The sequence below is a fragment of the Aedes albopictus genome, chromosome 3, assembly GCF_035046485.1.
Source record: "Aedes albopictus strain Foshan chromosome 3, AalbF5, whole genome shotgun sequence".
Taxonomy (NCBI): Eukaryota; Metazoa; Arthropoda; class Insecta; order Diptera; family Culicidae; genus Aedes; species Aedes albopictus.
The window spans coordinates 223,782,476-223,805,198 of record NC_085138.1 but is presented as its reverse complement, the minus strand read 5'-3'; the positions used below and the strand labels follow the sequence as shown (position 1 = coordinate 223,805,198).

Genomic DNA, 22,723 nt, shown 5'->3' with positions numbered 1-22,723 from the left:
CGCGTGGAGAGTACGTCACATGCAGAGACCAAGAGGTCATTTGGGAATAAAAAGAGTATAGAGGCCGAGGTTGATTTCGCATTAATAATAATCGATTGCCATCATCCGTCCATCCATTCGGTTGGGTCGCCATTTGTTGACCGTGCGATTTCGTCGGTGAATGTGGGATGCACACCGTTCACGTAGCCGTCAACATCAGGAGCACGGCCGGTCGAATCAAAGTAACCCATGCAAGCGTTCATTCCGGACGTTCGTCGACGACAGTGCGTCACATGGAAAAACATCGCAGCAAGTCGCGTCAGTTGAAGGTGTGAATAAGAACGGCGCCATGTTGGATGAAAAAGAGAACGAAGAGGGAAAAAATGAAAAGTGAGAAATATTAATAAGAGATTTATAGCGACAGCACAATAAATGAAATATGGTGATAATTCATCAGATTAAGAGGCACGGGCTATTAAGTCTCCGCCGAAAATACCGCCACGCAAAATCGAGCCGCCAACGCCTTCTTTGATAGGCAACCATAAATCTCGGCACGCTTCCGAGTTCATTCAGCCAGCCTCACTGACAAATATTTATTGACTTGTTGGATGATGATGATGGCCCAAGTTGGCATTGACTACTTGAACGCTCACGACGACACGGTGCTTTAATTTTCCGTTTGAATTTGCGATCCATCATAGCGACGTTGCGTGATGTAAGTTGATGTTTGATTTTCTGGAATAATATGTATTTTATGTGGGTACAGTAAACATTATTTTCTTATTATCCATCGTTAGTCGGAATTTATATTCGGGACAAATCAATAAATTTATAGCTTGGGTAAATTTGAAGTCGGAATGAGCTTGACTTTGACTGACCGCCTGTGCTGCCTTAATTCTGCAGTGACGTAAGCGACATTGACAATTATGGCCCATTTTTGGTTATTATGCATTAAACTCTTGGTAATTCGCTAAGTTTTCTTCCGAAGGTCTTAGATAAAGCGAGCTTACCACAGTGTTATTATTTCTCCAGTTATATACTCAGAAAGGTCGAAATTTGGTATGGCGCGGCCAAATTGCCTGAAACAAGGCCATATAATTCAGCTTAGTTGAGGATATCAGGCCAACTCCGAGTTCATCAGGTTTCAGAAAAAAAAAAACCATGACGAAGAGAGACACAGTTTATCGAAAATACATAAGTTCCCCTATCTCAGGATTTTGATGAGTTAGAAAGCTAGTACATATAGTTGTTATAGGTAGGTAAGTTTTTGCAGTTAATCCTTCATCAGTCGTGCGGTTGGACACCACCGCCAGCACCAGGCAAATGCTAAGTACATGGATACCAATTACTTGAATACCTGGTGTCTTCGGCAAGGCAGTTTGGAAGATCAAAGGCTTAAAGTGAAGGTCAATTTGATTCGAAACTCTTCTAGCAGGTGGTACTAAGGGTGCTATTACACTCTTTGCCCAGACGCCAAACATTTGACCACTTTTGACAGATAAATTTTGGCAGGTTGTTTGGCTCTGTTTGTCCCTATTCGTTTTTCGAGAGTGACAAACATTTTTGTTTACCAAGTACACCTTGGTCAAAATTTAACTGTCAAAAGTGGTCAAATATTTGGCATTGGTCAAAGAGTGTCATACTAGCTTAATTAGCATGTAAATTGTTTGTATGCAACGGTGATTGATCAAGCGCGAGGTGTCAAATTCCAGAATCACATAACCTGTTTTTTTTATCATAATTTGTTATTATTAACTTATCAAAGTATTACTTCTCTATAACATGTTTTGTTTGTCAATCTTATTTTGTTATGATCAAGTTATTGAGACTCATGCACTAAATAACATTTCAATAATATATTTTTGTTGTATGGCAAGTTAAGTTATTATTTTTTTTTATTTATTTATTTATTTATTGCTCAAATTCATGTAGAGTAAGGACTTCTCCTTATAAATTTCTACAATTAGATTAACTTTGAATACATAAAACTTTGATACATTAACTAAACTAACCTTTACTCGTGTAAATAATTATACTAGTTCCGTGTCGCCAACCATGTCGTGACCTCTCTACGAAAGGATTTGTAATTTCTAAGAGTTTTGATTTCAGAAGGAAGTAAGTTCCAATTAACAATGCCTCGTACAAAGAGAGTTCCCCCTTAGTGAGAGGTATTATGATGACACAATATAAAATTTCGATTGCGCGTTCCCTGAAAAGGTCTTAGTTTGTCAAATAGATACGAGGGTTTTTCAGTATTAACAATTTTGAATAATGCAAGACAGTAACGTAGTTTCAAGAAATTGTGAAATGAGCAGCCTAAAAGTTGTTGTTGATAATGCGTTACATTATCATATCTAGAGAGATTGAAAATCCATCTTATGCAGCAATTTAATGCAACTCGTAATCTATCGATTGCTCTCGCTGAAGCGTTTGTAAGAAGCTCACAACCGTACGACAAATGGGGTAAGATAAGAGATTTGAATATTCTAAGTTTAACAGAACTTGGCAAAATATTAGCAGTAATTCTGAGAGAACGAAGGCTACCATAGATTTTGCTACACTGTAAATTTATGTGTCCTTCCCATTCCAAGTTATTTTGTATAACAATACCTAAATTTGTAAATTTATTGACATATTCAAGATCATCATTCCCAAGTCTAATAGAGGGCAAAGCAGGTGGACAACGAGATCGTGATATAAACATGACTCGTGATTTCACAGCATTTAGAGGCAACAAATTTCGCATTGACCAGTCATGAATTTTAGACAAGTCTAGATTGATTATCCGTGCCATTTCATTCAAAGGAAGATCGACCGAGTCAAAGTAAATCTGGACATCATCCGCGAACAAGTGTATCCTACAATGACGGAGTACTGTCGGAAGATCATTGATAAATAATGAAAAAAGGATTGGTCCCAGCACAGATCCTTGCGGAACTCCAGATACTATATTGATTAGATTTTATTAAATCAACAGCCTTACTGGAAAAACTAAATTGTCTTGCCAATTTGATTAATAGTTTTGTGTGTGACACACGATCGAAAGCCTTGGAAAAATCTAGGAACATTAGAAATGCTACGGCTTTTTTGTCAATCTTAGAATGGATATCATCGTGAACTTTAAGCACTGCGGTAGTTGTGCTATGCCCTGCTCGGAAACCAGATTGATACGGGCTTAAAAGATCAAAATTATCCAAGAAAGTTTTGATTTGAGATTTCAATATTTTTTCAAAAGCTTTGGAGAGGGCACACAGAATACTGATAGGACGCAGATTATTTAAATCTGTCCGTCCAGCTTTCTTAGAGATAGGAATAACTTTAACAGTTTTCCAACTCTTTGGAAACTTTGACGTTTTGATAATAAGGTTAAAGACATAAGTTATGTGAGAAACTACTAGGGGAAGAATATGCTTAATAAACTTTATTGGAATTCCATCTAAGCCTATTGCATTAGACTTAATTGTTCCTATCGCATTGATTACTTCACAATCGTTAGTTACATCAAAATTAAAACCATTTGGATTTTGCGGCATAAATGGAACATGAGAAGAATCACTAGAAAAGTTATTTGCGAAGTATTCATTGATTTCCTCCTTGGTGTTTGAATAGTGCAAATTATTTTCGTGATCATTAGTAACATTGAGACTTTTCAACCTAGACCATAGTTGCTTACAAGAATTGGCACCACTCACCGTTCTAGAGACATAATTTGCTTTCGCTACGTTAATCAGGTGCGTCACTCGGTTACGTAATCTTTTATATTGGTTGTGACTAGAGGGTCTTGCCCGGGATTTCCCGGGACAAAAATCCCGGGATATCCCGGGATCTGAAAAATCCCGAATCCCGGGATATTTTCCAGAAATTCCCGGGATTTCTCGAAAATAAAAAATGGCAATACTAAAACAAATCTTTCCTCTTTGAAATCTTCTCTTTGTCAATGTTTCCTTTTTTCCATCCAATTCTACGCTATCTGTCAGGTATAGTTTATTTTCACTTAAATAAGTTTAGATGCAAGTCCAACTAATTAAACCAAATATGTTTTGGCTGAATTTATGTCATTCATATTTCATTTTTTTATTTATTCGTTTATTTGGAAGGCTCGGGCGCCACATGGATATAGGGGGATTAGGGGCATAATGGACACCCGGGGCGAAATGGACACCCCTGTTTTTGCGGAAACCGTTGACTTTTATGTAAAACTTTTAATGCATAAGTGTAAAGGAACAAGTCATTGTTATATTTTTCAATAGTACCATTTATATTCCTTCAAAATAACCAAAATATCATTGAAATTGAAGTATGTTTGTCATATGGTGGATTTCTTATAATTTCGAAGCAGCAGCAAATAAGGTATTACGAGTGTTTTAGTGTGTCCACCATACAAACAAGTGAATTGTTACCTTATCCACATGTATACGCAGATTTAGCAATGGATGAAGTATTATATTTTTGATCAGAACTTACTGAAAATAGCAATTTTAATGTTGTAGTCTATTCGGGGCGAAATGAACACCGGCAATTATGAATGGATGTACGTGCGTTGCATACTGTTAGGCGTTTTAAAGAGTTAGAAAAAAATCAATCCGGTTATTTTAGCCTAAAATTTATTTAATTACCTTTGAATTTATGTAAACTCTTCTAGGATGGAGTATTATATCTGTGGTATTGATCTCCGTAGGCAAAATACTTGACTGATCAATATTCTCAAAGATACAGCATAAAATATGCAGGGGTGTCCATTATGCCCCGTTGGGTGTCCATTTCGCCCCGTACCTTTCCTGCCAGCCCCAAAAAACACACGGTTTTCAATTCATTGTTTCTTCACAATAATGACATTCTAGCAGCTGTAAATGATTGAAATACGTAGGAAACAAGTAAAAGTTGTAAGCCAACTGATAATATGTTAAGTTTTTGTCTGTTACACAGGTCTAACATACTCATTTGCTTACGGTGTCCATTATGCCCCTAATCCCCCTAACTGAGCCGAAATCTTTTGTTTTTACATTGATTTTACATTTTACAATTTGTTACTGCCTTTCCATTTTTCATTTATGTGGCGTTACATTACAATTATAATCAAAGTGAATCAACAGACAGAATATCGGAATGTGAAATAAAATGATTTATTTTAAGCTAGATTGTTCTGGTAGTATTCTTGGAATTTACGGTAATGTTCAACATTTTGACAATATGTGAAATATGTAAACTGTTGCAAATATTATTAGATGTTTCTGGAGTTATCCGTTAAGAATACTGTGTTGTTATATAATATTCAACAGCTCTGATCAATTGCTTGCATATTTACGTTTAAATTATGAGGAAAATTTGCAGAAATTTCAAAAGAAAACGGATAAACAATCCCTAACCTCTGAAGGACTTTGACAATCTTTGAAATATTTGTTGACGATTTCGTAAAGATATTCGTTGAGACATTTTGTTCCTAAGTCCAGGCGAAATTTTCTGCGGAGCTCATTTCAACAATCACTAGAGATAATACAAGTGATAATTTTTACGAAATTTCTAAGAGAAATCAGTAATTTGCCGGGGACCGTGGCGTAGTTGGTCACACGTTCGCTTCATATGTGGATGGTCATGGATTTGATTCCCAGCCCCGGCACTTACAATTTTTCGTCAGGATACCTGTACATCGGCGAACTGCTACTCATAATGGACCCCCAATCGAACTGGAAAGGAAGAACGGCCATCCATCATCATCCTTGTGCTCATCATTCTACTAGGTCTAAAGTAGAAAAAGTGACAGCAGCAGAAAGGCAACCAGTTCGATAAAGTAGAATAGAATCTAGGCGCTGTACAAAAATAATGTAAGTGCAGCTGTCAATTGAAATTGCTCACGTAGTGCCCCAGTGGACAATAGAGCTGTAAATTAGGTTAAGTGATTAGGAATTAAAAAAAAAAAATCAGTAATTTATTTACAAGAAGGAACAGCACACCGTTTTTTAGATCTTCTGCAGAAATTTCTGTGATTATTTATGGTGAAAAACAGAGCGATATCAAATTGCAAAAAAAAAAATAAAGCGAATCGTACAATAAAATCGAAGAATATAATTTAATACCTTGTCATCCTAGAGACGAACCAGCCAATGGCTGAAAGTCTCTCTAATAAAGACAAATCAATCAATCAAACCTTGTCATCCTGCCAAATAAATCGAAAAAAAGATCAATGGACTTTCGGGATAGAAATGTTGAAATGGAAATCATATATAAATTTTCGAAAGAATTTTATAAGGATTTTTTTTGAAGATTGTTGACAGGGTCTGTCTTGAATTATTCTGGTTTTTTTCCACAGTTTCTTCAATGTATTTCACCAAAAAAAAACTAATCAAAATTCTGAAATGTTAACATGAATGTATATCCATATATAATTGAAATAGTCACACATTTTCTTAAAGAAAAGAAAAAGAAAATGTGGACAAATAATATTTTAAGAAATTTCCGTTTGAAATTTTCAAATCACCATTCTAACACTGCCATTTTAACTCCGTCATAAAATTCTCACACAGAATTCATTTACGTCTCAGGGTGTATTATAAGGAATTACTCTAGAAACATCATCAAGTTCTGTCAAAAAATTCCTTCGGATAAGTAAGGCAGAAGTTAACCTATAGCCCTAGTTATCCTATTGCGGAAGAAGATGAACTTTATTTGAAAATTTTCAAATACCTTTGTATGTCTCCAACTGCCCTCACACAATCAAATGTCTATGAAATATATATTTTCTTTCGAATTTAATGGTCATTAGTTAATCGAATTTAATTAAAAGTGTTTAAGAAATCGTTCCATTAACTTTTTCATCGTTTTTTAGAAAGTTTAGATTTTTCCCGGGATCCCGGGAAATCCCGGGATTTGGAAAATAAAAATCCCAAATCCCGGGATTTGTTTCAGTCCGGGAAACAAGACCCTCTAGTTGTGACTAAAACCATTTCTGTTAGCAATCCAAGATCTATATGCCAAGTCTCGCTCAATCATGGCATGTAAAATATCATTATTAAACCAGTTTTTGTTACACGATCGTTTATGTACACGGACTGGTACAAAAGAATTATACAAATCAGCTAACCGGACATTCAAAATGTCTAAAGAAATGTCAGGATCATCAATTGAGTATAAATTTGACCAATCGATAGCAAGCAAGGTGTTTCTCAAAGATAAATTGTCAATAGATTTGTAATCTCTGTATCTTGTGAAATCAGTATTATTACTACGACGATCAATGTCCAATGAAGCAAAGATTAAATCGTGCTTCGAGAAACCAGAAGCACTTACTTGGTTGAAGTTAGATACGAAATTTGCGTTATTAGTTAATAGTAAATCTATTAATGAGCATCCAGAAGAATAATAATGAGTAGGTTCATTATTAACACACATCAATCCAAAACTATCCAGCACGCCCTGCATACGATAACGTTTAGTACTCGGTTTAATAAAATCAGTATTGAAATCACCTATTAAAACAGTGTTTTGATATCGTAGAGAAAGTTCGAACAACTTCTCTTCCAGTTTAGCAGCGCAGTCTCCCCTAGGTGGATTATAAAAAGTTCCTAATAAAAATTTGTCTGCATTGTGGCTTATTTCAGCAAAAATAAATTCTGTTTTATCAACATCATCAGTATCTGCAACCACCTCCGAAACAGAAATGATCTTGCAACATAAATCTTGTTTGCAGTAGACAGCAATTCCACCTCCTCTGCTATATTTACGATCATTTCGGTATAGTTTATAGCCATCAACAGCAACTAACTCATTCGGAATATCTTGAGATAACCATGTTTCTGTCAAGCATATAATATCAATATTGCTATTGCTAAAACACAACTTGAACTCATTAAATTTACTCATCTGACGAGCGCATAGACTCTGAATATTAACATGACAAATATTGATATTATTACGAGGAAGTGCTAAGAGCATTACAGCACGAGGAATATGCGAAAAACTCTCATTTGTACGAACATTGTTATGAAACGAATCAGCCAACATCAATGGAAAAAGATCGCAGAGAAATCACGAAAATGGTTAGCAAACTGGAACAAGTATTTAAAGTTACAAAAGAAAAATGTGCTTGAAAGCGCATTTTAGGCTAACAAAATATTCAACAATACTTTCATTTACAGAGTGCAATAGTTCAGTTGATTAGGATTCAATTATGATGAACAATAGAAAATAATAACTACATAACCACTGTAATCACAGCAACAACAGCAGCAACAACATGGGCACCATCATCAGTAGGTCAGCAGTAGGTCCAGCAGCAAGAACATCAGCAGAAACAGCATCCAGTCGGCAATCCCAATCCCCCAAATTAATCCCCATGACTTTTAGGAGGGAATAAAACATGGATAGCTTAGGAAAGAAGTCATGGAAAACAAAGCAAGGGAAAAGAAATATTTTAATGGATAGGGTTTAACTTTCAGGAGGGGAATAAACATGGAAAATCATGGAAAGGAATCATGGAAAATTGAGTGAAGGAAAACGAGTATCTTTTCAGGAAAGGTATTGATTTTACTTGATGACAGTGTGTATGGCTCTGCCACCTTTCGACGAGAGACGATAGATACAGTGTGGAGTTTCCGGTGTTTCCTTCTTGGAGCGTCATCGCACGCTTCCCGATAACGTAGTGTTACAATATCCATTTGTTGACGGTCTCGCAGTAGATATGTACACGATGTAAAACCGTACGGAGTTTCAGAATTCCGTGGAAACAGTGATTTTAATCTGAAACTTTGAACCGGTGCGCGATGCTCGGCGATCACGTATGTAGTGCAGAGGGTTTCGTCTTGATCCGGATCTGAAGGCAGCACATCAGCAGGTACATGGTTCGAGAGCTGCTTGTGGTCAGCACCAGTGATAGCGCAGCTGGTATTAGTAAAGACCATATCCGTCGAGCACGCTGGCACCATCACTTGCACGTCTTCAACCTCATCGGATGGCGGAATCGTTGTGGGCATGGTGGCATCAGTGAAGGATGTTAGTACAGCATCGATTCTTCGATATGAATCGTCAAACATCAGTTGCATTCGATGCAGCAATTCTTGATACGTGTTAACGACGGCTTTTGTTGATGTGTTTTGATCATTGTTTGTTGTGTTGTTGTGGATCGTATGCTTTGTGGACACTGTCATCATTGATGGCTTACAGTCTTTGCTCACTTGCGATGAGAGTCAGAGGAGGTTCATCAGATTGACAAGTGAATGAACAATGGATGGTAACTCAACTTTCGTTATGGCTTCCAGAAGCGCTTGATATTGGACTGCAACGATTTAATTTGCACCAATTCCGTCTTGGATCTTCGGTCTACAAACTGCACTCGATATCGATCACTAGTAGCAGCGTCTAGGAAACACTATGGCCAGTAGTAAGCGGTCCGATTGGATGAAATTAGCTTTAAAACCTCAAATGAACTAGGAGCACGTGAAATCACTCACAATCCAAGCACATCCCGAGTGATGTATATGATATTATTCCACTATTGAAAATGTACAGAAAATGTAATGAACAATAACACATCAATGACAAATTTTCAAATTCATTGTAATCAAGTTGCTATTGAATCTAACAAAACATGAGTTCCATGAGTTTTCTTGTATAATATTTTTTTTTATTTTACCGCTTATGACAGACAAGTTCATGTATAACATAACATGATATGTTATTATTATTATTATTATTATTATTATTTATTTTTTAACTAAAAATTTTGAAAAAGGGAAAAACCCCTTTGAGTGATTTCCGCAATTTTGAAAACATGATATGTTAATAACATAAAAACTACTGATTCCATTATTCAGTTATTACGCCAAAATAACATATTTTATTATGCTGTTGATATTCTTCTGCTCGGGTAGCATAATAATCCGATGTTTGTGATGTCCAAGACTTAGGAATAATTTTGACAATTTTCAGAATCCTGATTTCGTCGTTGAGTACTGAAATCACATGGTTCACATTATGCTGTGACACACCGCTCGTTTTTGTGAGATGAGCTGAAATGAACAAAATTCTTATCCAACATTTCCACAAAATAGTTAACGTTGAACAATTCGTCATTGAAATCATCGTCATCAACACACATTTGAAAGCAGTTTGTTCGTTCAAAACAAAAGTCTTTGCTATGAAAATATATTTACTGTACTCCACATAAGGAATATAATGCAGTGAATATATTTTCATGGTCGATGTTTTGATTTACAGCGAGAAAACTGCTTTTTAATTTCCGAAAAAATGATGACGAATGCTTGAGCCTTAATGAAGGATACCGGAATGCAGATTCCAATGTTCCTATAATTGGCATCATTCTTTGCACATGGAAGTGTGAAAATGCATTTAAAACATTGTTTCCTTAAAATATTTTGAGCGCCACCGAGTTTGTCATAACCAACCAATTAAAACCGGAATCGACGTCATCAGCGTTAGCTCCGAATTACGTAGGTAAAAACCTGTTGTGGCTCAGTATGAATTTAATAAACGTTCCTCAGACGGATAAACAACGATGGCAGCAGCGGTGGTGCCTCTATGAAAATGTTGTCATTTATAAGAGAAGCGTATTTAGACATATCAACTGAATAGAAAGTTCGTTTTCTGTCATTTGTTTTTGTCGCTCATCTGTTTCCAACAGCACTTTCCTGGTTGGCTGGTTCGGTTGGTTTGGTTGGTTTGTGAAATAGAAGGATCCTTTCTTCCACTTCGTTAAGCGATCCACGGGAGGATCCGAAATGCACGAGGATTATTTCCATAGGAAAAGGTATATCCGCCTTACAAGTGATAGACCCCCTGCGTCGCCACTATTCCAGCCAGCAACCGGCGCTCACCGTTGTCACGTGTTGGCGAGATAGAATAGAAGAGCAACTCCTCGACACAAAGACAGCAGTAGCACACAATCCCACAATATTGTCTTGGCGTGGTTTGAGCTGGCAGGAATTCTCCACCGAATGAAGCCACCGAGCTTGAGTCGTGGGTATGAAAATATGTGGTTTAAGCTGCTGCTGCTCTTGCTGCAACATATTTCATCTCGTTGCTGAATGCTTCTTGCACTCGGGAACAGGACATCGTACTCTTGATACTGCATAGGCGTGTCTAGATGTTGGTGACGTTTGGGAAAACGAGTAATGTAATTTATTTAGTTTTATTTATTTGGAATTACTTATTACTAAATTTTAAGTGTAAACCATTATTCTAATTCGCATTATGCTTGGTTTCTTAGTTTGTAGAGCCCATATAGATGAAGCAGTAAAGGCAGGGATACTTTAAGGGTGATTTTATTGTGGATTCAGGAACATTTTGTAATGGAAAATTCCTTGACTTCCTTGGGCATTGTCTCGATCTACGACTGCAAAAAAATAATCATTGGGGAAGAAAACTCCCATGTACATCAATCTTTCTCACTTAGCTGCAAAATCTTAAACATGCTTTTCGTGCTCCTTCAATACTTTACAATACTGATCACTGTATAATACTATTGGCCCCAGAACCTTTGAGGCCCTACAACAGCCTTCGGTGCGGTCTCTTTCGGCCTCTTCTGGTTCCGGACCTCAGAAGTTAATTGAGATTTTTAGGTGAATTGAATTACTGGGTCAATCACGGGGTTGCACGAGGCTTCAACTTGAAGAAACAGGGCCGCCGGTCTGGTTTGATAGTATTGTGTCGTACTGAATCTGCATTGTTATTCGACTAGACTTGCAATGCACGTCAGTAGCATACAAGTACCTACCTCGACTATTCTTACAGATGGCAACCGACCGGAAAGTGATTTGACGACACACGAGAAAACGGTTAAGCAGATGCGAAGCACCGCAAGCGTTTTCGATCGTCGTTCGATTTTTTAACCGAAGACCAAGACCAAGATAAGGGCAAGTATACAGCGAACGATGAGCGCCTGTGTCAGAACGAGGTACAATGGCTTCCACCGAGTAGTCTTCAGAGGTGCTTAACCCTAAAAGGGATACCTTCATGGCCTCAGTTTCGTCACCTCGCTGAGTGTGTTCCATCAAAGACGAGCTCTGAAAGGCGCCTGGGGTCCAATGGACCCCAGGTATCCCTTTTAGGGTTAAAGGAATCATCGATGTGCTCTTTTTGCATTCGGACCCAAGCCCTTGGCCTTCTTCCGTAGGATCGCTGGGAACTAGGGCGGACGATGGAGGGTCACCGAGGAACTTGCAGGAATTGCCAAATCCTGTTGCGTAGGTATGGTCCCAGGTCCGTGCGGAGTTCCGATCCTCACCTTGTAGTTGTTATAGAGGCTCTCTGGATGTTCAGATCTGCTTTGCATAAATGTATGGATAAGGTAGTCTACCCCGAAGAATGAAAGAGGTAGATCTGCCCACATATAAATATAAGGTGAGGATTTGACCACATATAAACCAATATGCTTGCTCGACACTGCTGGAAAAGTGCTCAAAAGACTCATCCTCAACAGACAGTCGAGATATGCCGAGAGTGTAGATGGTCACTGGCAACGCGATTTGTTGTAAGGTCCTTCAGCCTCTTGCCCTGCAACTCCTATCCTTATCTGCTAGTTGTAACTGGTCAGGATACGAGCAACTTTAGAGAAGATAGGGAAACCAACTCCGGTGGGAACTTTGGTCGTATGCCGACAGGGACGGAGTGAGAGGACTTTGGGGGGTTGGGTGTTGCTTAAGCCTACCTACTGAGTCTCTCCTGACAGTAAAACGGATGATTATAATAATCGACAAAAGAACTCGAATCAATACAATTAATGACGACCCCAAGTGACGAATAGGGATTTGCGATTGAAAAGTCGAAGTTGAAAAGGTACGTGAAACTGCATATCTCTCAATTTCATCGGAAGCACCCGCATTCTTGCCGATATACTAAAAGACCGGCATTGTAGCGCTGCAGAAGGTGTGCTGGAAAGGATCAACGGTTAGATGTAACAATACCATCTGTCAGAGCAACATCAGCTAGGAACAGCTTTTATAGTAATGAGTGACAGAAGCAACCGGATGTCGTTTCAGCAGACGCGTTAAATTTTGAATAAGAATTGCCAGACAGCGGGGAGCTCGGTGTAGCCCCTCTAGTTGACAGCTAAAGCATCCTTCAATGACGCAGCCGAGAACACTATCGGGTATAGTGCGATGAGGATTGCAAAGCGATTTTGTAGAAAAATAATGCATTGTGGACGGTAAAGCAGTAGCATGAAATCCGACAGATTGTGAAACGACACAAACAGAAGTGGAATCAGCAGACCTGTTTCTTTCGGGATGAACAGCACCGACTAATGGAAATGGAAGGAAATAGAACTACTGTTCTGGTCTCAAGAAGCACGGAAGCTATACGTGAAGCTCAACGCATCACGCAACGGCTTCGTGAACCTCTTGACGGACGGAAGTGAGATAATTTAAAGGCGGAAGTAGCACTTCAATGCGTATCTAAATAGCGTGCAGAGCATTGGCACGGGATATCAAGGCTGCGGAGATAACGACTAGGTGAATGCGAACGACCGCAGAAGATGGAAATGATCCAATTACATTTACCAGCTCAAATCCAACAAAACAGCTTGTAAGGATGGTATCGCAGCAGAACTAATTAAGATGAACCGAAAAAGTGGGTCAGCTGCCTGCAACGCTTACTTTTCAAGATTTGGTAAGCCGAACCGAGTGGAGGAATAGAGTAATCAAGAAAGGCGACCATGTGGAATGTGAGAGCTGCAGAATGATCACCTTTATAAATGCCGCCTACGAACTACTAGCCCAGATCAACTTTCGTCATCTAACACCTAAAGCGAATAAGTTCCTGGGATGTTACCAGGTAAGCTTTTATCAATGGACGTTCGGTGACGGACCAGATCGTTCCAGTGCCAAATCCTGCAAAAAATTCGTGAATGTCAGGTCTCAATGCATCACTTGTTCATCGACATCTACATAAGAGACATATGTATGACAGTATCGACCGCACAGACCTATGGGGCTGTCCATAAACCACGTGGTCATTTTTTTGGGACTTTTAAACCCCCCCCCCCCCGCGTGGTCATTTGTCCATACAAAATTTTTAATTTGTCCATACAAAATAGTCCCCCCCATGACCACGTGGTTTATGGACAGCCCCTATGACAAATCATGGACGAGGACGACTTCCTGGGAAGCTGTACGTGGAGGACCTGCAAGCACTTGGAGCTTTCAAGCGACGCGTACCGTGTACTATTCTTCGGTGGTGTGCAGAAGAACGGTAAACATAATGCGCAGAGCGCAGACAGTACAATAGTCGGGCTATGTGGAGCGTGATCTGGTAAACTTTGGACTTGACCCGAGGATGGAGATCGGAAGCTGCAAATCAAAAACTGCGGTGCACTGTTGTTGATTTAGTCTTACCCTGATTCTGATGTAGTGAAAACAATTGCATGTATATCGTTCGATCGACGATACATAATACGGGTTAAACATAGTATTCGTATTCAGAAAAAAGAACTCTTACCCTAACATGTACGTCATTGTTGGCGTTGCCCTGAACGTCTGTTGCCACCCGCCACACTCATATACGAAGGAACTCTTGTACCTACCCCAAAGAAAAAGAACTCCTACTGCTCTACAGTGTGCTCCTTCTGACAAAGAAGATTTATGTGCATCGTTTGTTCCTATCTTCTAGCTCCAAGAACCCAAACAGAATCGAAAGCAAACTGCTGCACATTCACAACATCGAACGTTCAACATATTCGTCGAATTAAATCGAAAGAAAGAAACACCAGTACATTGTATCTTGATCCGTTTATAACTCCTCTAACGACATTCTGCAGCAATCAAAAAGAATGAGCGGCTCCTCGGCACTCGAGCAAACTAAATTTGATAAATGATTGCTCAGTGTTCGGTTCTAAATTATATTGTTTCCAGGACCGGGTCCATTCTGGCCAGTTCTGGATGGAAACTTATCTTGAACCAGAATGTGTACACAATTTAGGATCGCCTGGGGAGAAATGGAATTTAATGCTGCTGCTGCTGTTCGACACAGTCGCTGGACATGGCCAAGATGGTGCACATTGTAATAATGAAAGATGCGAGCGGAAGCTTGGATTTATCTTCTTGCAGCTCTTGAACAATGTGTTCACTCAAACTGCCACGTCGGGTGATTTAAATTTTAGCCTGAGTGCACACTGCACATGGAAGGCGACCCCTGAAGAAATGGTATGAATGAGTTTTTTTTTTCAAAGTTACAACTGTTAATATATATCACTGGGTTGTCTTAAGCGAACCGTATCAATTAAGGTGATGAAAATGCCAAAAAATAATATCATTTTAGCTAAACGAAAGAAACAACTTTATCACCCGAAGCCAAACTGCCCTCAAATTGTCTATCAGTTTAAATGAGTATCAGCTCAAAACCACATCATTACGAGGCGTTCTACATAGTCTACCAGATACCGCTCTCCGGGATCATACCGACTACTCATGGTCCGCAAACTTTGTTAATTTAAAACGCGCCTCAAATTGAATCCGAACGAGCGCTTATCCCCTTTTTTTGGGGGCCGCTTGGGCCGGGATTTTACGATCGATAATTAATTTCAAATCTACCATTAATCACTGGCTGTAAATTTTCGACGGGTCTCCCATTACGCAGCAGCATTTCATTAGCTGACAACGTTCCGTCCCGTTCTTTTTTTTCTCCACTGGCGGACGAAGGTGTCGCCTTCATCACAGCCAGTGTGTTTCCTTGGGAAGCGATCAGCCACCTGCTTTCCATTTTCCTAACGAATCAATGGCAGAGGGGGTTTGTGCTTTGCAATTTTCTTCTCCAGACAGTCAGTGAGTTGTTTTGGTGAATATTTTGCCGCTTGAAAAATGATTTTGTCTCGTGCTCTCTGACCGGATTTCGCTTCGTTGTTTTCAGACTTTTCATTATTGTAGCTTTAAACATTTCATGAATAGTGATGGACATGTAAGGGATATGTGACTAGGTTTGGAAAATGGGAACCTTTTTTATCGAGAATGTTTAGGAAAGTTCGGATATCAGACACATGCTTTTACAGACTTTTTATGTTATTTTTATAACATTTCGGAAGGCTTGCAGCATTTGCTTGACATTATGCCATTCATCATCATTACGTTCAGCTCCACATCACAGAGAACAGACGTCCAAGCTCATAGAGAGCGTTCGTGTAAACCATCTTTTTGATCTTGATCTTGATCTTTTTGAATACCTTCCCCACCGTGTCGATCAAGCATATTGGTCTATATGCCGACGGGTCTCCGGATGGTTCCCCGCCTTTCGCAACAGGACCATGCTCTGCCTCTTCCAAACTTCTGGGAAAACTCCCTCGTCCAAGCATTCCTGCATAGCAGACCTAAACATCTCGGAAGCCTCTGCAACAGCTACTTCTAAGGCCAGGTTTGAAGCTCCGTCCGAACCTGGGGCATTACCTACGCTAAGGGACTTTCCCAAGTAACACACTTGTCACAGAAGAGTCACGGCGGCGCAAGTTTTTGTTGCGCAGAAGTCACTGTGACTTACTTGTAACAAATAAATACTTACTTGCTAGAAGTAAGTTACAACGATTTCTGTGCAACAAAAACCTGCGCCGCTGTGATTCTTCTATGACAAGTGTGATACTAGGGTTGCTATCCCCGCAAGTTCCACATCGGTGTCCCTCTCCTCATCGCCAGCCCCAGTCTCCGGCTGTCCTACGGAAAGAGGCCAAATAATAGGATCATGGCGCGGAAAAAGCCCCTCGAAGATCCTCTCCAACATCTGTGGAGATTGCTCCGTAGGAGCCATTACACCTCTCGCCTTAGCCATCACGATCCTGTAGGCATCACCCCGCGGGTTCGCATTGGCACTCTGATAGAGACCCTCGAAGCAGGCTTTTTTGCTTTCTCTAAACTCAGTTTAAAGCGCCGCTTTTGCAGCGGCGAACACCGCTCGTCGCTTGTTTCGTTCTTCCTCAGATCGTCCTCGTTGCATCCGCCACCTAGCCCGTACGAAGGCATGGCGTAGGTCCGCAATCACTTGCGTCCACCCTTAACCCGGTGGTCTTCCATTTCTAGAGTGAACTCGCCTAGGCATGGTCGCATCGCACACACGCGAGAGCACCGCTACCAGCTTGCCAGGGCCACAAAAAGTAATTTAACGGGCTTGTTTGTATTCGCCGCAGGTAGCTCTTCCACGAGATCTTTGTAGGCGGTGCCCTTGCGCTCCTTGTCGCGCTTGAGTTCTAGGATCAATTCACCCGTACTAGCACGTCTAATACTGCGCGCGTCTGCTCCCAGATACACGAACTTGGCGTCGTATCGCATCGCCTTCAAGACGTCCGAGCAATTAGACTGATCATGATGACAAGCGCGTCGCCTTTCTCGTGCATGACACCTACCCTGCTACGTCTTCTTGGTTTGCGTCCCTAAGCACCTCCTCAACCCACTTTTTTTCTCTTTTTGTTCTTTCGCTCAACTGTCGTCCAACGGTCGCAACCAGCTGTTCCTTCAATCTGGGACGGGCCAGCCTGGCTGGGGTCCTACTTCCCTGCATTTCGGCATCCGCCTAGCCTTGCGGGCCCCGCCAGACGGTTAAGGTCCTTGCTCTATGTTGGACTTCGTGGACGAAAAGTCGATTTCGGTTGTGTCTCTTCGGTTCGGTGCCTTTTATTACCCACGTTCTGTCCACTATTTCCCCCGGCAGGCTAGTCAGGGGATGAATCGTAGCTCCAAATGCTTGAGCCGCTTCCTGCTCCTATCTCCTCACTTCTCCTTAACGGAGATCTAGCCAACCCACTCCTCACGAAGGGGTTAGCCTTACCACCAGAGTTGCACTCTGTCACTGTCAATTTTATGCAAATCGCTGATTTTGATAGGCCGACTGCCATCCAGGTCAGCATGCGCTCTATTGAGTCACCGCCACTTTCCTTGTTCCATCAGAACTGGACTGACTGGGATGGTGTAGGGATATCACTGATAGGCCATCTTTAAAATTCGTTTAAAAATCCAAATGAAGATTTACCAAGAAGATATTTTTATATGCGGTACAAAATAACAAGTTTTGCAAACATACATACATTTTTTTATTCAACATTAAGACAAGACATAATCAACAATAGTACGCCACAATACTCGGTTTGTGGCTGCCGCTCTCCATCCTCGTTCGCGCCCAATGCTCGCCAAGTCACGCTCCACCTGGTCCGCCCATCGTGCTCTCTGCGCTCCACGCCTTCTTGTACTAACCGGATCAGTTGCAAACACCAGCTTTGCAGGGTTATTGTCCGGCATTCTTGCAACATGCCCTGCCCACCGTATCCTTCCGGCTTTGGCCACCTTCTGGATGCTGGGTTCGCCATAAAATGCAGCGAGCTCGTGGTTCATCCTTCTCCGCCACACACCGGTCTCCTGCACACCGCCGAAGATCGTCCTTAGCACGCGTCGCTCAAAAACTCCGAGTGCTTGCAGGTCCTCCTCGAGCATGGTCCATGTCTCGTGCCCGTAGAGGATTACCGGTCTTATTAGCGTTTTGTACATGGCGCATTTGGTGCGTGGGTGAATCTTTTTCGACCGCAATTTCTTCTGGAGCCCGTAGTTGGCCCGACTTCCGCTGATGATGCGCCTCCGAATTTCACGGCTCACGTTGTTGTCAACCATCAGTAAGGATCCGAGGTAGACGAATTCCTTCACCACCTCGAAAGTATCCTCATCTATCGTAACCTTACTACCCAGACGGATCCGGTCGTGTTCGGTTCCGCCTAACAGCATGTACTTTGTTTTTGAAGCATTCACCACCAGTCCGACCTTTGCTGCTTCGCGTTTCAGGCGGGTGTACAGCTCTGCCACCGTTCCAAATGTTCTAGCGATAATGTTCATGTCGTCCGCAAAGCACACAAATTGACCGGATTTTGTGAAAATCGTTCCCCGGCTGTTGAGCCCGGCTCGTCGCATCACACCTTCCAGAGCGATGTTGAATAGTAGGCATGAGAGTCCGTCACCTTGTCACAGTCCCCGGCGAGATTCTAATGAACTGGATAGTTCACCCGAAACCCTTACGCAGTTTTGCACACCGTCCATCGTTGCTTTAATCAGTCTAGTCAGCTTCCCAGGAAAGCCGTTTTCGTCCATGATTCTCCATAGCTCTGCGCGGTCAATACTGTCGTATGCCGCTTTGAAGTCGATGAAAGAGTGATGCGTTGGGACCTGGTATTCACGGCATTTCTGGAGGATTTGCCGCACGTTAAAGATCTGGTCGGTTGTCGACCGGCCGTCGATGAAGCCAGCCTGATATCTTCCCACAAACTTATTCGTTTTAGGTGACAGACGATGAAAGATGATCTGGGATAGCACTTTGTAGGCAACATTCAAAATAGTGATCGCCCTGAAGTTCTCACATTTCAAATGGTCGCCTTTCTTGTAAATGGGGCAGATTACCCCTTCCTTCCACTCCTCCGTTAGCTGTTCGGTTTCCCAGATCCTGACTATCAGCCGATGCAGACAGGTGGCCAACTTTTCTGGGCCCATGTTGATGAGTTCAGCTGCGATACCATCCTCACCAGCTGCTTTGTTGGTTTTGAGCTGGTGAATGGCATCTTTATCTTCCCTCAGCGTGGGGGTTGGTTCATTTCCGTCCTCCGCTGCACTGGCGTCGTCGTTTCTTCTGTTACCGTGGGCTCCCGTGCCTACGTTGTCCACGCCGTTCAGGTGCTGATCGAAGTGCTGCTTCCACCTTTCGATCACCTCACGTTCGTCCGTCAAGAGGCCTCCATCTTTATCCCTGCATATTTCGGCTCGCGGCACGAAGCCTTTGCGGGATGCGTTGAGCTTCTGATAGAACTTCCGTGTTTCTTGGGAACGGCACAGCAGTTCCATTTCTTCACACTCCGCTTCTTCCAGGCGGCGCTTTTTCTCCCGAAAGAGGTGGGTCTGCTGTTCCCGCTTCTGTTTGTAACGTTCCACGTTCTGTCGAGTCCCTTGCTGCAGCATTACCGCTGCGTTCTTCTCCTCCAAAACCGTTGTGCACTCTTCGTCGAACAATTCGTTCTGTCGATTCCGTTCCACGTACCCGATGGTGCTCTCTGCTGCATCGTTGATGGCTACTTTCACTGTACTCCAGCAGTCCTCTAGAGGGGCCTCATCGAGCTCGCCCTTGTCTGGCAACGCGGTTTCGAGATTCTGCGCGTATGCTGAGGCGACATCCGATTGCTTCAGTCGCTCTAGGTTGTACCGTGGCGGTCGCCGGTACCGTACATTGTTGATGACGGAGAGTTTTGGGCGCAGTTTGACCATCACCAGATAGTGGTCGGAGTCGATGTTGGCGCCACGATAGGTCCTGACGTCGGTAATGTCGGAGAAGTGCCGTCCGTCAATCAGAATGTGGTCCATTTGGATTCCGTCTGCTGTGGTGATCTCCTGGTGTAACGATAAGGGAGGCTGTGTTGGAAAAAGGTGCTACGTATGGCCATATTTTTGGAGGTGGCGCAATCAATGAGTCGTAGGCCGTTTTCGTTCGTCTGCTGGTGGGCGCTGAACTTACCAATCGTCGGTCTGAATTCCTCCTCCTGGCCTACCTGAGCGTTCAAATCTCCTATGATGATCTTGACGTCGTGGCTTGGGCAGCGATCGTCCTCGCGTTCGAGCTGCGCGTAAAATGCGTCCTTGTCATCATCACTACTTCCGGAGTGTGGGCTGTGCACTGAAGTTGAAGAATCGGCCCTTGATCCTCAACCTGCACATTCTTTCGTCGATCGGCTACCAACCGATCACGCGCCTCTGCATATCGCCCATCACGATGTAAGCTGTTCCCACCTCGCGTGTGTTGCCGCAGCTCTGGTAGATGGTATGATTATCTCTAAACGTTCGTACCATGGATCCTGTCCAACACACCTCCTGCAGCGCTACGATGCCGAACCCGCGGTCCTTCATTAGATCGGCGAGTATGCGGGTGCTCCCAATGAAGTTGAGAGATCGGCAGTTCCTCTTACCGAATTAACAATCGCAAGTCCTTTTTGTTCGCTGGGGTCATTGCCGTTGGTCTCAGTTCGTGTTATTCTGTTGCTGATTTTCCGCTACAATGGTTTTTTTACGGCTCGTAGGGTCTGACACCAACCCTCTACTTTCCGGAGGACCATAGTGCACAGTTGAGCTTAGAGTCCTTCCCTGGCACTTGGACGTAGATCAGCTGCCCCTAACATAGGGATCAGACGCTGTTGTGAGCCGCTCCTCCTGGAGAACAGACGCTTAGGTTAACCGAAGCAAACCCCCCCCCCCTTCCCTATAAGCCTACGACCAAAGTTCCCACCGGGGTTGGTTACCCGATCTTCCCTAAGGTTGCTCATAGTTTCCGGCCGGTACCGCGTGGAGGTAGGGATAGGAGTTGCTGGGCAGAGGCTAGTGGATCACAATGGGATCTGAGTTGCGCAGCATACCCAGCCTTTACCGTGCAGTTTTGCATTTTGATCACAAAAAAGTTTGAGTTTTGGCGAAAACCACTAAAATATCACATCAGTTGCAATGATTGTGATCTAGAGTGCGGGTCAATATCAAGTCGTTGCCTGTTATTGTCGTTTTGATATTGATTAGTCTGGACTGATAGTGACGATGGTGCAATATCAGTAGTCACATGACAAGACTGATATTGCGCAACTCTGCTCACTACTACTTCCACTTGATTTTTGATTTCATTTGTAACTTATTTTGAATCCCACGAGTAGCACGGGAACGGAGGTCTACGACGCCAGAGCATTGCATTAACGTGGAAAGAGACAAAATTCTGAGGGGATGCCCAGGTACCACACAGGCTCCTTTAACGATCGAGCATCTTTTTGACCACCTCGATCACTCATTCCTCGACATGGCTGTCCACGAATCACTTGACACCTTGAATTGTGGTTAGTAGTTCTTTTCTCAATTTCATATAACGCTCCTAAGTTTTAAATAATGAAACAACATAGAAAATATTTCTTCGATTGTTGGCTTCAGTAGATCGTAGGATAGGAAGAACAAAGCTCGTTATTTGAGCTGGAGCGCTCAGCATAGTCTGGTCCTCACAAGTTCCTTCCTCATGCTTCCACTGATTAAAGACGAAGACCATCATCTAAAAGTTATGTGCTTAGCTGGTAACGCAGCCTGGACACTTTTACCCTTCTAACTTTAGCTAGATTGAGGAGGTACGTGCCGAGCGTCTATCCACCAAGGAGGTACAGCTCAAACAGCGTCTGTTTTGGAACCCAGAAACTGAATAAGAAACGCTGTATCGTCTCAGCTATAACTAAAATGACATCCCCACCTACCTATATAGGGGAACTGTGGGCATTACGCCCCTCGGGGGCAAAACGCCTTCACACGATTTCATCGGGGCCGGATCACAACGTCCGAGGCCATAGAGTCCCGGACATTAAGTCGCGTTTTTTTTTTTGCGAAATACCGTCCAAAAGTTTGGATGCGTCATAATATCCTATGTGCCTTCTTCCTTGGACTTCGTTGCGTATCTGCAAGTTCGGATGTTATGCCCCGACAAAATGCGCCATATAGTCCTGGGACTTTATGGCCTCGGACGTTATGATACTGCGCCGATTTCATCATATTGTGGAGGTTTTCGTTAGATGCAAACTCAGCAGGTTAAGCCGAACTCAAACAGAGCAGGTTAAGCCCAAGAACGGCTGCTGTTGTCGAAAGAAAAGCGTGAAAAACGACAATTTTCCACATTTGGAAAGATTCTCTAATTTGCTGCGCACAAAAATTAAGACATTGCGCGCTGATTATATGGAATCAACCCAATAATCTACACGCGAAGAGTTCGATGGAGCCCCTTGGTA

General features: G+C 42.2%; 1 protein-coding gene across 3 annotated transcripts in view; it reads right to left on the bottom strand.

Annotated features, from left to right (window-relative positions):
• LOC115267533 (zwei Ig domain protein zig-8-like) overlaps positions 1-22,723 on the bottom strand; it is a 663,084-nt gene that overhangs the window by 74,682 nt on the left and 565,679 nt on the right. The window lies entirely within an intron of this gene.